Source organism: Ornithorhynchus anatinus, chromosome X1, assembly GCF_004115215.2.
Source record: "Ornithorhynchus anatinus isolate Pmale09 chromosome X1, mOrnAna1.pri.v4, whole genome shotgun sequence".
Taxonomy (NCBI): domain Eukaryota; kingdom Metazoa; phylum Chordata; class Mammalia; order Monotremata; family Ornithorhynchidae; genus Ornithorhynchus; species Ornithorhynchus anatinus.
In genome coordinates this window covers 119986558-120001835 of record NC_041749.1, presented here as the reverse complement: position 1 = coordinate 120001835, position 15278 = coordinate 119986558, and the positions used below count along the sequence as shown (strand labels likewise).

The 15278-nt window shown below is 45.9% G+C and overlaps 1 non-coding gene across 1 annotated transcript; it reads left to right on the top strand.

Annotated features, from left to right (window-relative positions):
* The first annotated feature begins 14221 nt into the window (after window positions 1-14221).
* Window positions 14222-14359, top strand: LOC114806906. The gene has a single exon (XR_003754959.1). It is a non-coding gene; the product is annotated as a small nucleolar RNA SNORA7 (small nucleolar RNA).
* Window positions 14360-15278: the final 919 nt, after the last annotated feature.

Below are 15278 nucleotides of genomic sequence, written 5' to 3'. Positions count from 1 at the left end.
TGAAGTCTATTTTACATCAATTTTTTGCTGGTGTCCTTTACCTTGATAGGCTATATACAATACTTTACATGAACGATCACTAATTGCCAATTAGACCTACATTCCCAGAGAGGGGACTCAACTGTAAAAATATAGCACTTGTTTTCACAAATCATCTCTCATTTTTCCCTCTGTCCCAGATCATTTCCATTTGTTCCTTACACACGTGAACATGCCCTTACAGCTTGGTTCTTCCAACTTTGATTCCATGCCCTATATCGTGAGTTGATGACAATTGTGATGCTACTCGATACTCTCAGGTTTGCAAACTGCCGCTGCTGGCTGAAAGGTTCACCTGACATTTAGACTCTCTTCATCCGCTTCTTCCCAGATCACCTATCTGTGATGTATTCTGATGTCTGTCTCCCTCTCTAGACTGTAAGCTCCTTGTGAGCGGGGATCATGTTTACCTCTAATGTGGGATTTTACTCTCTTAAGCATGTGGTGTCATGTTCTGTACACAGTAAGCAAACAATAAATATAATTGATTGATTGATGGAATTTCTCACTCCACCTCATCCTCAATTCTCCCACACCCCGACAGACCATAGGGCTCCCCATGTTCAAAGCCCTCTGGAAGTCCCATCTCCTTTAGGAAGTCTTCCCTGATTACTTCAACACCCATCCTTAGCACCTATTTTTTTATTTTTTTATTTTATAAGGGGGGGCAGTTATGGTATTTGTTAAGTGGCTACTATTTGACAAGCACTGTGCTAAGTGCAGGGGTAGATATATGTCAATCAGGTCGGGAAAGGTTTCTGTCCCACATGGGGCTAACAGTCTAAGATGGAGGAAGAACAGGTATTGAATCCTCATTTTACAGTTGTTGGAACTGAGGCTTGGAGAAGATAAGTGACCTGCCCAAGGTCACACAGCAGGGAAGTGGTGGAATTGGAATTGGAATTCAGGTCCCCTGACTGCCAGGCCCATGCTCTTTTCATTAGCCCAGGCTGCTTCCCTAAGTCTTTAATTCCTATCTTTGGAACTTATATACATGCACATAGTTATTTGTCTATTCAATTATGTAGCCAACTATTCCATTCCAAAATATTTTTATTACTCCTAGTACATCCATGTTCTTCTTCTTGTAGCTCATATTATTTGTAAACTTTTATGTCCCTTTGTTTCCCCTTTTATATTAAAAAGTCCTTGAGCACAGTGATCATATATTTTACTTCTATTGGGTTCTCCCAAACACCTAAAACAGTGGTCAGTACACTGCTCTATCCATAGTAGATGTTTTATCATTTTTTTTAAATGGGATTTGTTAAATGCTTACTATGGGCCAGGCACTGTTCTGAGGGCTGGAGTGGATACAAGGGAATCAGGTTGGACAGAGTCCCTGTCCCACATGGGGCTCACAGTCTTAATCCCCATTTTGCAGATGAGGGAACTGAGGCCCCAAGAAGCAAATGACTTACCCAAGGACACATAGCAGCCAAGTGGCAAAGCTGGGATAAGAACCCAGATCCTTCCGACTCCTAGGCCTGAGCTCTAACCACTAGCCCGTGGTGATTCTGCTGAATACTGCTGACTTAATGAATGTATTAGAAATGCCATTATAATTAAGAATCATTTCTATTCCTCTCCAAGACAACTAAATTTATTTTCAGCGGCTTGGAGTTTTCCTAAACAGATCATTTCAAAGTGCGATTCCAATGGCTTGCGAGCCTCCAGGAACAGACATTCTGACCCTGCTCGACTTGCTTTGATAATGAGGTGCGATATTTCACATTACAATTCCTCAAGGCCCGTTCAAAATCATCAAAGCCTCGGCAGCCGCATAATGACTCTCGTTCGACTTCGGACTGGAGGGCTGTGTTATCCGCATGTGCCGATTCTCCATCTATCCCATTCTTGCCACGTTTAACGGGCAAGTAGCGGAGCTTGTGTCTACTGAACGGATGCTAACTCCTGTGTCAATTGAGCAAGGGGGTGTGGAATGGGGAAAGGAGGGCATGCAAATATGGCTGGAAAGACCATCACGGCTCTGACATTCCCACCGCCACACTGTTTACAAGTGAGGATCGATCCCTGTTCCACTGAGGTGTTTGTCGCATGATAATGATAACATTTGTGGTGTTTAAGTGCTCACTAGGTACCACGCAGTATACTAAGCACCAGGGTGAATATAAAAGCAATCAGGTCAGGCACGATCCCCATCCCACAGGGACCTCTAAAGGGGAGGGGGATCTGGTATTGAGGTCTTCCCATTTATTCATTCATTTATATTTATTGAGCACTTACTGTGTGCAAAGCACTGTTCTAAGCGCTTGGGAGAATACGATACAACAAAAAACAGACACAATCCCTGCCCACAGCGAGCTCACAGTCTAGAGGGGGATACAGATATTAATATGCATGAATGAATAAATAAATAAATTACAGATATATACATATGTGCTGTGGGGATGGGAGGGAAGATGAATGAAGGCAGCAAGTCAGGGTGATGCAGAAGGGAGTGGGAGAAGCAGAGAGGAGGGCTTAGTCAGGGAAGGCTTCTTGGAGGCCCCTCCTTTCTTCTCCCACTCCCTTCTGCCCCACCTGGACTTCCTCCCTTTGTTCTTCCCCCCTTCCACCCCCACAGCATTTATGTACATAACTGTCATTTATATATTTGTCTTGATGTCTATCTCCCCCCAAGTCTAGACTGTAAACTCCTTATGGGCAGTGATTACTCCACTTCAAAGCCTTATTGAGGCACATATCTTACAAGAGGCCTTCCCTAACTAAGACCTCCTCTCTTCTCCCACTCTCTTCTGCATCACCCTAACTTTCTTCCTTCATTCATCCTCTCTCCCATCCCCATAGCACATATATATGTATCTGTAATTTATTTATTTATTTATTTATTTATTTATTTATTTATTTATTTATTTATTTATATTAATGTCTGTCTCCCCCACTAGATAGTGAGCTCATCATGTGCAGGGAATGTGTCTGTTTGTTTTAGTAACTACTCTCCCAAGCACTTAGTACAGTGCTTTGCACACAGTAAGTGCTCAGTAAATATGATTGGATGAATGAATGAATGATCTCACTACAGTGTGCCACTCTGTCACATTGTATAATAATAATTTTGGTATTTGTTCAGTGCTTACTATGGGCTAGGCACTGTACTAAGCACTGGGGTAGATACAAGGTGATTGGGTTGGACACAGTCCCTGTCCCATATGTAGCTCCCAATCTTAATCTCCATTTTACAGATGAGGTAACTGAGGCACATAGAAGGGAAGCTACTTGGCTGACATCACACTGTGATCAAGGGGCAGAACTGTGATTAGAATGCAGGTCCTCTGACTCCCAGGTCTGTGCCCTATCCATTAGGTCATGTTGCTTCTTGAGAAACTTGATTTTCAGAAAGCAGGTTTGGAGATGTACATGTCTCCATGGCTGCTGGCACTTCTCTACTGCAGTTCCTACCACAGGCAGAGACTAAGTTCTGAATTCTCAACAGTGTTTAATGATTTTATAATTCAGTAACAAAGAAAATAATTCCTGTTTAAAATGCTTTTCACTATTTGAGGTACCTCCCTCCCCACCTTGGCTTCTTTATTTCCCTGCAGGTGTCCCTGGACTTTTCATTCATTCATTCAGTAGTATTTATTGAGCACTTACTATGTGCAGAGCACTGTACTAAGCACTTGGAATGTACAAATCAGCAACAGATAGAGACAGACCCTGCCCTTTGACGGGCTTACAGTCTAATCGGGGGAGACAGGCAGACAAGAACAATGGCAATAAAGTCAAGGGGAAGAACATCTCATAAAAACAATGGCAAATAAATGGAATCAGGGTGATGTACATCTCATTAAACAAAATAAATAGGGTGATGAAGATATATACAGTTGAGCGGACGAGTACAGTGCTGAGGGGGTGGGACGGGAGAGGGGGAGGAGGAGAGGGAAAGGGGGGAGAAGAGGGTTTAGCTGTGGAGAGGTGAAGGGGGGGTAGAAAGAGCAGAGGGAAGAAGGGGGGAGCTCAGTCTGGGAAGGCCTCTTGGAGGAGGTGAGCTTTAAGTAGGGATTTGAAGAGGGGGAGAGAATTAGATTGACAAAGGTGAGGAGGGAGGGCATTCCAGGACCACGGGAGGACGTGGCACAGGGGTCGACGTCGGGATAGGTGAGACCGAGGGACGGTGAGGATGTGGGCAGCAGAGGAGCGGAGCGTGCGGGGTGGACAGTAGAAAGAGAGAAGGGAGGAGAGGTAGGAAGGGGCAAGGTGATGGAGAGCCTTGAAGCCTAGAGTGAGGAGTTTTTGTTTTCAGCGGAGGTTGATAGGAAACCATTGGAGGTGTTTAAGAAGGGGAGTGACATGCCCAGAACGTATTTGCAGGAAGATGAGCCGGGCAACGGAGTGAAGAATAGACTGGAGCGGGGCGAGAGAGGAGGAAGGGAGATCAGAGAGAAGGCAGACACAGTAGTCTAGCCGGGATATAACAAGAGCCTGCAGCAGTAAGATAGCCGTTTGGGTGGAGAGGAAAGGGTGGATCTTGGCGATATTGTAAAGGTGAGACCGGCAGGTCTTGGTAATGGATCGGATGTGTGGGGTGAACGAGAGAGACGAGTCAAAGATGACACCGAGGTTGTGGGCCTGAGAGACGGGAAGGATGGTCGTACCATCCACGGTGGTAGGGAAGTCTGGGAGAGGACCGGGCTTGGGAGGGAAGATGAGGAGCTCAGTCTTGCTCATGTTGAGTTTTAGGTGGCGGGCCAACATCCAGGTGGAGACATCCTGGAGGCAGGAGGAGATGTGAGCCTGAAGGGAGGGGGAGAGGACAGGGGCAGAGATGTAGATCTGCATGTCATCTGTGTAGAGATGGCAGTCAAAGCTGTGAGAGCAAATGAGTTCACCAAGGGAGTGAGTGTAAATGGAGAACAGAAGAGGGCCAAGAACTGACCCCTGAGGAACTCCAACAGTTAAAGGAGGGGAGGGGGAGGAGGCGCCTGCGAAGGAGACTGAGAATGACTGGCCGGAAAGATAAGAGGAGAACCAGGAGAGGACGGAGTCCATGAATAATAATAATGTTAATAATGTTGGTATTTGTTAAGTGCTTACTATGTGCCGAGCACTGTTCTAAGCGCTGGGGTAGACATAGGGGAATCAGGTTGTCCCACGTGGGGCTCACAGTCTTAATCCCCATTTTACAGATGAGGGAACTGAGGCACAGAGAAGTTAAGTGACTTGCCCACAGTCACACAGCCGACAAGTGGCAGAGCTTGGATTCGAACTCATGAGCCCTGACTCCAAAGCCCGTGCTCTTTCCACTGAGCCACGCTGCTTCTCTAAGGTGAGAAGCCAAGGTGAGATAAGGTGTGCAGGAGGAGGGGATGGTCGACAGTGTCAAAGGCAGCTGAGAGGTCAAGGAGGATTAGAATGGAGTAGAAGCCATTGGATTTGGCAAGAAGGAGGTCATGGGTGACCTTAGAGAGAGCAGTCTCGGTAGAGTGGAGGGGACGGAAGCCAGATTGGAGGGGGTCCAGGAGAGAATGGGAGTTAAGGAATTCTAAGCAGCGAGTGTAGACGACTCATTTTAGGATTTTGGAAAGGAAGGGTAGTAGGGATAACTGGAAGGGGAAGTGGGGTCAAGAGCGGGTTTTTATAGGATGGGGGAGACATGGGCATGTTTGAAGGCAGAGGGGAAGAAGCCATTGGAGAGTGAGCAGTTAAAGATAGAAGTTAAGGAGGGGAGAAGGGAAGGGGCGATGGTTTTTATAAGGTGAGGGGGAATGGGGTCCGAGGCGCAGGTGGAGGGGGTGGCACTTGCAAGGAGGGAGGAGATCTCCTCTGAGGATACTGCAGGGAAGGATGGGAAAGTAGGGGAGAGGGTTGGTGGGGGGGGGAGTGGAGGGGTGAGGGGTGACTTTGGGGAGCTCAGACCTGATTGTGTTGATTTTTGTGATGAAGTAGGTGGCCAGATCATTGGGGGTGAGAGATGGGGGAGGGTGAGGAACAGGGGGCCTAAGGAGAGAGTTAAAGGTCCGGAACAATTGGTGGGGGTGACGGGCATGGGTGTCGATGAGGGAGGAGAAGAAGTTTTGCCTGGTGGAGGAGAGGGCAGAGTTAAGGCAGGAAAGGATAAATTTGAAATGTATGAGGTCGGCTTGGTGCTTGGACCTTCGCCAGCAGCGCTCGGCAGCTCGAACATAGGAGCATAGGAGAGGATAGAGGAGGTGTGTTTCTCTGGTTCTTCACCTTACTCTCAGAGAATCCCAGATTCCAGTCTCACCCTCTCTGAGATTTTTGGAAGCAGGGTCTCTCAGCCGCCTTTCTTCCCCTCAGGGGGCAAGAGCCTCGCTCTTCAGGAGTCCTAGCCACTGGACCCTGAATCTGCAGGGTACCATAACCCTTACCTGGAATCCTCTCCAATCCTTTCCTGAGCCCCATATCTGTCTGGGGCCGCAACATGAACCCTCCTCATGTCTTGCTCTCTCAGGTACACAGCTCTCTGGCTCCACCTCCAAGATGGCCGAACTCTCTGACTCCCCTATTTCCTTTTCGATCCTTCTGTCCGATTGGCTTAGCTAAGTACTTACACATCCCTCAGAGAGGAACACCATACAGTGATTTTCCTGACTTCCTCCTCCTCTCCTATGTGAAGGGGCAAATGAAACTGGCTGTCTCTCTCACACACACACAAACACACACAAGTACTGGATATACATACATAGGTACCTATTTATGCATGAATATATTCATGCATTCATTTATTTATTAATTCATGTCCATCCTCAGCACTTATGTATATATGCAGGTTAAATATTTCCACATCTATCTCTTCAGTTAGAATGAAAGTTCTTGTGGGCAGGAAGTGTGTCTTACGCTACCATTGTAGCTCCCAAGTGCTTAGAGCAGTGCACTGCACTCTGGAGGTGTTTACTATGTGCCAAGCACTGTCCTAGGTACAGGGGTAGATACAAGTTAATCAAGTCAGACACAGACCCTGTCCCATATGGAGCTCACGGTCTAAGTAGGACAGAGAACAGGTATTGAAATCCCATTTTGCAGATGAGGAAACTGAGACCCAGAGAAGTTAAGTGATCTGTTCCAAATCACACGGCAGAGAAGTGGCAGAGCTGGGATTAGAACCCACAGAGGCACCTAAACATTGGTCACGGTGGAAGAGACAGTCAGTTATTATCCTAATATATCACGGGGTAGAAACACATACACACACAGAGCAGTGTGTCTATCCGTATCTTTCTAGAAACATTTTTCTTCTTCACTGTGGTTCACCATCATGGGGAAAAATGTACTGATATGTTACAGTCCTCTAAATTGTAAGCTTCCTGTGGGCAGGGAACATGTCTGTCAACTCTCTTATGTTATACTCTCCCAAGCACTAAGAACAGTGCTCTGCATAGTAAGTGCTCAGTAAATATGATTGACTGATGTTAACAAAGCATTTTTATTTCGGAGCCACAGAGAATCTTCAGTCACTGGTATACATTTCTGGGCAGATTTGGAAAGTTTGAGACTCCCACTGGCTGATGGTAAATACCAGAAAATCTCCTCTGATGGGGTGGGTGGGTCTAGTACCTGGTTCTGCTACCTGGCCTGGTGGATAAAGCCCAGACCTAGAAGTCAGAAGGACCTGAGTTCTAATCCCATCTACACCACTTGTCTGCTGTGGGACCTTTGGCAAGTCACTTAACTTCTCTGGGCCTCAGTTCCCTCATCTATAAAATGGGGGTTAAGAGTGTGAGCCCCATGTGGGACAGGGACTGTGTCCAATCCGATTATTTGGTATCTATTCCAGCACTTAGAACAGTGCATGGCACATAGTAAGTGCCTAACAAATACCATTAGTATTATCATTATTATTACAAATCCTGTGTCACTTTCTTTGACCCCCCCCGATATTGGAGGGTGCCCAAAAGATTGTATCATCCATAGGCATCAATCAATCAGTGCTATTTTCTGAGCACGTCCTCTATGTAGAGCACTGTACTAAGCGCTTGGAAAAGTACAACACAGCAGTTTCAGCACACCCATTCCCTGCCCACACCAAGCTTACAGTAAATGGCCATATGACCAGTAGGCTGTAAGCTCCACAGGGATCACATCTCAAAACATGCTTGTGCTCTTCCAAGTGTTTAGTACAGTACGCCGCAGGCAGCGGGCTCTCACTAAGTATGGCCTAGTGGCAAGAGCACTGGCTTGCGAGCCAGAGGTCGGGGGCTCTCATCCCAGCTCCATCACCTGTCTGTTGTGTGACTTTGGGCAAGTCACTTAACTTCTCTGGGCCTCAGTTACCTCATCTGTAAAAGGGGGATGAAGACGGCGAGCCCCACGTGGGACAATCTGATTACCTTGTATCTACCCCAGAGCTAAGAACAGGGCTTGGCACATAGTAAATGCTTAACAAATACCATTATAATCATTATTATGAAATATTATTTTTGACAGATTAGATATCCACCCTGCCCCACTCTGCTTCCTTCCCTGCCAAAAATCTCTCTGCAGACAGAGCACAGACCACCACTGATATTTCCAGTTTTCCTCCTCAGCAGAGAAGGTTTGGTCATATGGGGCTAGAGAAGCAGCGTGGCGCAGTGGAAAGAGCACGGGCTTTGGAGTCAGGGCTCATGAGTTCAAATCCCAGCTCTGCCACTTGTCAGCTGTGTGACTGTGGGCAAGTCACTTAACTTCTCTGTGCCTCAGTTCCCTCATCTGTAAAATGGGGATTAAGACTGTGAGCCCTACGTGGGACAACCTGATTCCCCTGTGTCTACCCCAGCGCTTAGAACAGTGCTCTGCACATAGTAAGCGCTTAACAAATACTAACATTAACATTAACAAATACTAACATTAAAATTCCCTCCTAGTCTACAACCACCTTCCGTGTCTCTGATGAACTGGCACGTGACCATTTCCACACCTGCTGAAACAGTGGATCGATGACTGGTATGGATTGAGAACCTACTGTATGTGGAATACTGTCCTTAGCACTCGGGAGAGTAGGTTAGAAGAAAAAGGAGCTGGCAGTCTATTGAGAAGTTTCACCAGATGCTTCAATTCAATTCAATTCAGATGCTACAGAGGGAGAGATACATCATGGGTGTATTGCAAAAACAATTCTGCAGGAAAGCAAATGGAAACAGCGTCTGCTGTCATTGAAAAATAAAATATGAGATCCAAGCCAAATTGCATAGCCAAGAGCGTACAGCAGCACCATGTATAGACCTGTGGAATAAACTCCGATAATTATGTTTAAGGAGAGATCGGAGGGCAGAAATCATTCAGTATCATGGCAGAGGGGGTCTGAGTCAAGCACTGAGTCAAGGGTGGTTTCTCCTTTCTGATCCCTTTCTTTTTCCATTCAATTTGCTAGAATAGACTTCACATGTCTATAGGGCCACACGAATCTGTTTTCCATTGGAGACAAGTTTGAGTGCACTGAACAGGATAATCCTCTCAAAAATGAATTTAAAAGGCTCAATTACCTGTAAAAGCTCTGTTTAAAAGCAAGGGAAAACAGCTCTTTAATCCCCTTCAAGTAGCTCTGCTAAATACCATGTTGGACGAGATTGTCTGATTTGACAGCCAAATTGCTTGGCTTCACAATCTTAGGGAAAATACCCGATCTCTTCTTGACTTGACATATCAACTCTGCTTCAGGCACTTCAAAAACTTTTATGCGCATCCCTATAAAATGATTTTTTTTAAAATCCTTATTACCCAGAGGATGCTTACATGTGTGGGTCTCAGTAAGTGCTTCTAGAAAAAAAAATAATGGTATTTGTTAAGTGCATACTGTGTGCCAAACACTGTTCTAAGCACTGGGCACTGTTCTAAGCAGTGAGCACTGTTCTAAGCTCTGAGCACTGTTCTAAGCTCTGGCCACTGTTCTAAGTGCTGCTTAGAACCAGAGTGTCCTAGTGGAAAGATCATGGGCTGGGGAGGCAGAGGACCTGGGTTCTAATCCCAGCTCTTCTGCTTACTTTCTGTATGACCTTGGGCAAGTCATTTAACTTTTCTATGCTTTAGTTGTCCATTGGGGATTAAATGGGGATTAAACACCTAGTCTCTCCCCCACCCCTCCTTAGACTGTGAGCTAAAGTGCTAGAGGGCCTGTGTTTGACCTGATGATCCTTTACCCACCCCAATGCTTGGTACAGCTCTTAGCACAGTGTTTGGTACGTAGTCATCCACAAAAATAATAAATACTACATCCTAAGTGTCCATTTTGCCTGGGAAAATGTACTGGCATCATTTTGTTATGTTGCTGCAAGAGACAGTTTGTGTGCTTATCACTGTTAACTGCTTTTCCAGTTATTAGGTTTCTATGGACACCATTTTTTTGTTGGTTTTTTTACTAATTTGTGTCTTCCTTAGATAAGGATGCGGATTAAAACTGTTGAAGTTCTTTCTTGTCATATGCTTCTGATTCTTTGATCAGGGCCACCCCAGGCAAAATGTACAGCAATTTAAAATCATGAAAATGATTGTGCCTCTGTTTAAATTTCATAGCATTTACATCTTCATGTTCTCATTGACTAAAGTGATGGGTTGCAGGGGGATGGGACAACTGATCCATTACTTTTAGTAACCCCGATTGTATCTATTTTTTCCCTCCTGCTCCTGTATCCCGTAAACTTCTTGTTCATTCATTCAATTATATTTATTGAGCATTTACTGTATGAAGAGCACTGTACTAAGTGCTTGGGAGAGTACAATACAAAAGAAGCAGAGTGCAGAAGCAGAGAAGCAGTGTGGCTCAGTGGAAAGAGCCCGGGCTTGGGAGCCAGAGATCGTGGGTTCTAATCCCGGGCTCTATGACTTAGCTGTGTGACTTTGGGCAAGTCACTTCACTTCTCTGTGCCTCAGTTACCTCATCTGTAAAATGGAGATGAAGACTCTGAGCCCCACGTGGGACAATCTGATCACCTTGTATCTCCCCCAGGGCTTAGAACAGTCCTCGGCACATAGTAAGCACTTAACAAATACCAACATTATTAGAAAGGATCAGCATCCTTTCTGATCTCCCAACCTCCTCTCTCTCCCCGCTTCATTCTACACTTTACTCTGCTGCCCAGATTATCTATCTACAGAAACGCTCTGGGCATGTCACCGCCCCCCTCAAAGATCTCCAGTGGTTGCCTATCAGCCTTTGTATCAAGAAAAAACTCCTCACTATTGGCTTCAAAGCTCTCCATCACCTTGACCCCTCTTACCTCACCACCCTTCTCTCCTTCTACAGACCAGCCCTCACAGTCTGCTCCTCTGGTGCCGCTAACCTTCTCACTGGGCCTCCTTCTCGCTTGTCCCACCGTCAACCCTGGCCCACATCCTACCTCTGGCCTAGCATGCCCTCCCTCCTCACATCTGCCAAACTAGCACACTTCCCCCCTTCAAAGCCCTACTGAGAGCTCACCTCCTCCAGGAGGCCTTCCCAGACTGAACCCCCCTTTTCCTCTGCTCCTCCTCCCCTCCCCATCACCCCTACCCCCTCCCTCTGCTGTACCCCAGGACTTGTGTATATATGTACATAATTATCATTCTAGTCTAGAAACAGCGTGGCTTAGTGGAAAGAGCCCGGGCTTGGGAATCAGAGGTCATGAGTTCGAATCCCACCTCTGCCACTTGTCAGCTACGTGACCTTGGGCAAGTCACTTCACTTCTCTGTGCCTCAGTGACCACATCTATAAAATGGGAATGAAGACTATGAACCCCACGTGAGACAACCTGATTACCTTGTATCCCCCCAGTGCTTAGAACAGTGCTTGGCACATAGTAAGTGTTTAACATATACCATGATTATTATTATTATTATTTATTTTATTAATGATGTGTATATATATCTACAATTCTATTTCTTCATATTGATGCTATTGATGCCTATTTGTTTTGTTTTGTGGTCTGTCTCCCCATTTCTAGACTGTGAGCCCATTGGTGGGTAGGGATTGTTTCTGTTGCCAAATTGTATTTTCCAAGCACTTAGTACAATGCTCTGCACACAGCAAGCGCTCAATAAATACGATTGAATCAATGAATGAATGAACATTAAACAGACACATTCCCTGCCTACAGTGAGCTTACAGTCTAGAGGGGGGAAGGCAGACCTTAATATAAATAAATGAATTACGGATATTCATTCATTCAATCATATTTCTTGAACATTTACTCTGTGCAGAGCACTGTACTAAGAGCATGGGAGAGTATAACACAGCAATAAATGGACACATTCCCTGACCACAATGAGCTTACAGTCTAGAGCAGGGAAGACAGACATTAATACAAATAAATAAATTAGAGATATGTACATAAATGTTGTGGGGTGGGGGGGGCAGGGGAAAGAACAAAGGGAGCAAGTCAGGAAGATGCAGAAGGGTGTGGGTGAAGAGGAAAGGGGGGCTTAATCAGGGAAGTCCTCTGGAGGAGGTGTGCCTTTAATTAGGCTTTGCTTCGTGGCTTAGTGGAAAGAGCACGGGCTTGGGTTGTGGCTTCCAATTCCAGCTCCACCACTTATTAGCTGTGTGACTTTGGGAAAGTCACTTAACTTCTCTGTGCCTCAGTTACCTCATCTGGAAAATGGGGATTAAGACTGTGAGCCCCAAGTGGGACAACCTGATTACCTTGCATCTGCCCCAGTGCTTCGAACAGTGCTTGGCATATAGTAAGCACTTAACAAATACTATCATTATTATTATTAACTGTCTCAGATAGTAATTGTCTGTGTCTAACAACTCTATTATATTGTACTCTCCTAAGCAGTTTGTATTGTACTCTCCCGAGCACCTAGTATAATGCTCTGCACATACTAAGTGCTCAATAAATACAATTGGTCCATTGATAGCTAAGTTCTTTGGGATCAAAGAAAGTTATCTTCTGCTTTCATCTACTACTTTCACTTACTACTTCAAGCCAAGCCACGGCTCTAAGCACTGGGGTAGTACCATATAATCAGATTGGACAAAGTCCCTGTCTCAGATGAGGCTCAGACTCTTAATCTCCATTTTTTACAGATGAGGTAGCTGAGGCCCAAAGAAGTGAAGTGACTTGCCCAAGGTCAAACAACAGACATGGGTCAGAGCCGGGATTAGAACCCATGACCTTCTGACTCCCAGGCCCATGCTTTATCCACTATGCCATGCTGCTTCAGTACACACCAAGGGTAGTGATGTGCACATCACAAGTGCTCTGACTGCAGTTGATACTTAGAGTAAGGCACTTCTGGCATATAATAGATGTACAGTACTGTGCTTTCTGCACATTGGATGCCCAGGCCATACTTCATTCCACTGTCCAGATCATTTTTCTACAGAAACGTTTTTCTACAGAACACCTCCCTCCTCAAAAAACTCCAGTGGTTGTCCATCCATCTCCATATCAAACAAAAAACTTCTCACCATTGGCATTAAAGCAGTCCATCACCTTGTCTCCTCCTACCTCACCTTGCTTCTCTCTTTCTGCAACACAGCCTGCACACTCTGCTCCTCTAGTGCCAACCTTCTCAGTGGGCCTTGATCTTGCCTGTCTCACCACCGACCCCCAGCCCACGTCCTACCTCTGGTTTGGAATGCCTTCCTCCTCAAATCCACCAGACCATTACTCTCCCCCACCTTCAAAGCCTTATTGAAGGTGCATCTCCTCCAAGAGGCCTTCCCAGACTAAGCCCCACTTTTCCTCATCTCCCACTCCTTTCTGCATTGCCCTGACTTGCTCCCTTTGCTCTTCCCATCCCAGCCCCACAACACTTATGTACGCATCTGTAATTTTATCTATTTGTATCGATGTCTGTCTCCCCGCTTCTAGACTGTAAGCTCATTGTGGGCAGGGAATATCACTGTTGATTGTTGTATTTTATAGGGTATTAGTACAGTGCTCTGCACAGTTAGCGCTCAATAAATCAACTGAATGAATGAATGCCCTGTAGAGTGCTTCACACGCGTAGGCATAATAATAATAATAATATTGGTATTTGTTAAGCGCTTACTGTGTGCCGAGCACTGTTCTAAGCGCTGGGGTAGACATAGGGGAATCAGGTTGTCCCACGTGGGGCTCACAGTCTAATCCCCATTTTACAGATGAGGGAACTGAGGCACTGAGAAGTTAAGTGACTTGCCCACAGTCACACAGCCGACAAGTGGCAGAGCTGGGATTCGAACTCAAGAGCCCTGACTCCAAAGCCCATGCTCTTTCCACTGAGCCACGCTGCTTCCCAGTTCAGTACTCTGCTCTCCTCTCAGGGTCGCACCAGGAGAGTTTCCAGTACTCTACCAGTCTCAGCTATGGGAGGGAGAGTCAAGCAGAGGCCTACCCATTCCATTCCTAGCTTGGGCAGTGACTAGCGAGTGGAAGGCAATCTGCTACAAGTCAAAACTCATCTGTGCTGGGCAGCAGTGGCACAGGAGAGAGTCGAGGGCGGAGACTCGAATTTACTGCGTGGAAGGCAGCAATTGTAAACCACTTCTGTATTTTTACCAAGAAAACTCTATGGATACACTACTAGAACGACCGCGGATGGAGAGTGGGACGTTCGGGAGAGATGTGTCCGTGGTGTCACTATGGGTCGGAAATGACTCGACGGCATAAGACAGGACAGTACTTTGCACACTACTGATGTACCAAACAGTGCTCTGCACAGAGTAAGTGCTCAGTACAATGCTCTGTACATAGTGAGTAGTCAGTGAATGAATGGATGAAAGATAATGATAATAATAATAATTATTAGAATGGTGGTATTTGTTAAGTGCTTACTGTGTATCAAGCACTGTACAAATACATGGGTGGCAAAGCAGCGTGGCTTAGTGGAAAAAACACGGGCTTGGGAGTCAGAGGTCACGGGTTCTAATCCTGGCTCTGCTAGTTGTCAGCTGTATGACTTTGGGCAAATTCCTTAACTTCTCTGTCCCTCAGTTACCTCATCTGTAAAATGGGGATTGAGACTGTGAGCCCCACGTGGGACAACCTGATTACCTTGTATCTACCCCAGCGCTTAGAACAGTGCTTGGCACAGAGTAAGTGCTTAACAAATACCAGCATTATTATTATTATACAAGCAAATCAAGTTGAACACAGTCCCTGTCCTGCTTGGGGCTCGCAGTCTTAATCCCCCTTTTACAGAGGAGGTAACTGAGGCACAGAAAAGTGAAGTGACTTCCCCAAGGCCACTCTGCAGACACATGGCAGAGCTAGGATTGGAAGCCACGACCTTACAGTGATCTCAGCTTAAAGTCAAAACTTCCATTTTGACCTTGGGGAAAGGAGGAGGGAGATCAAGGAAATGACCTCCT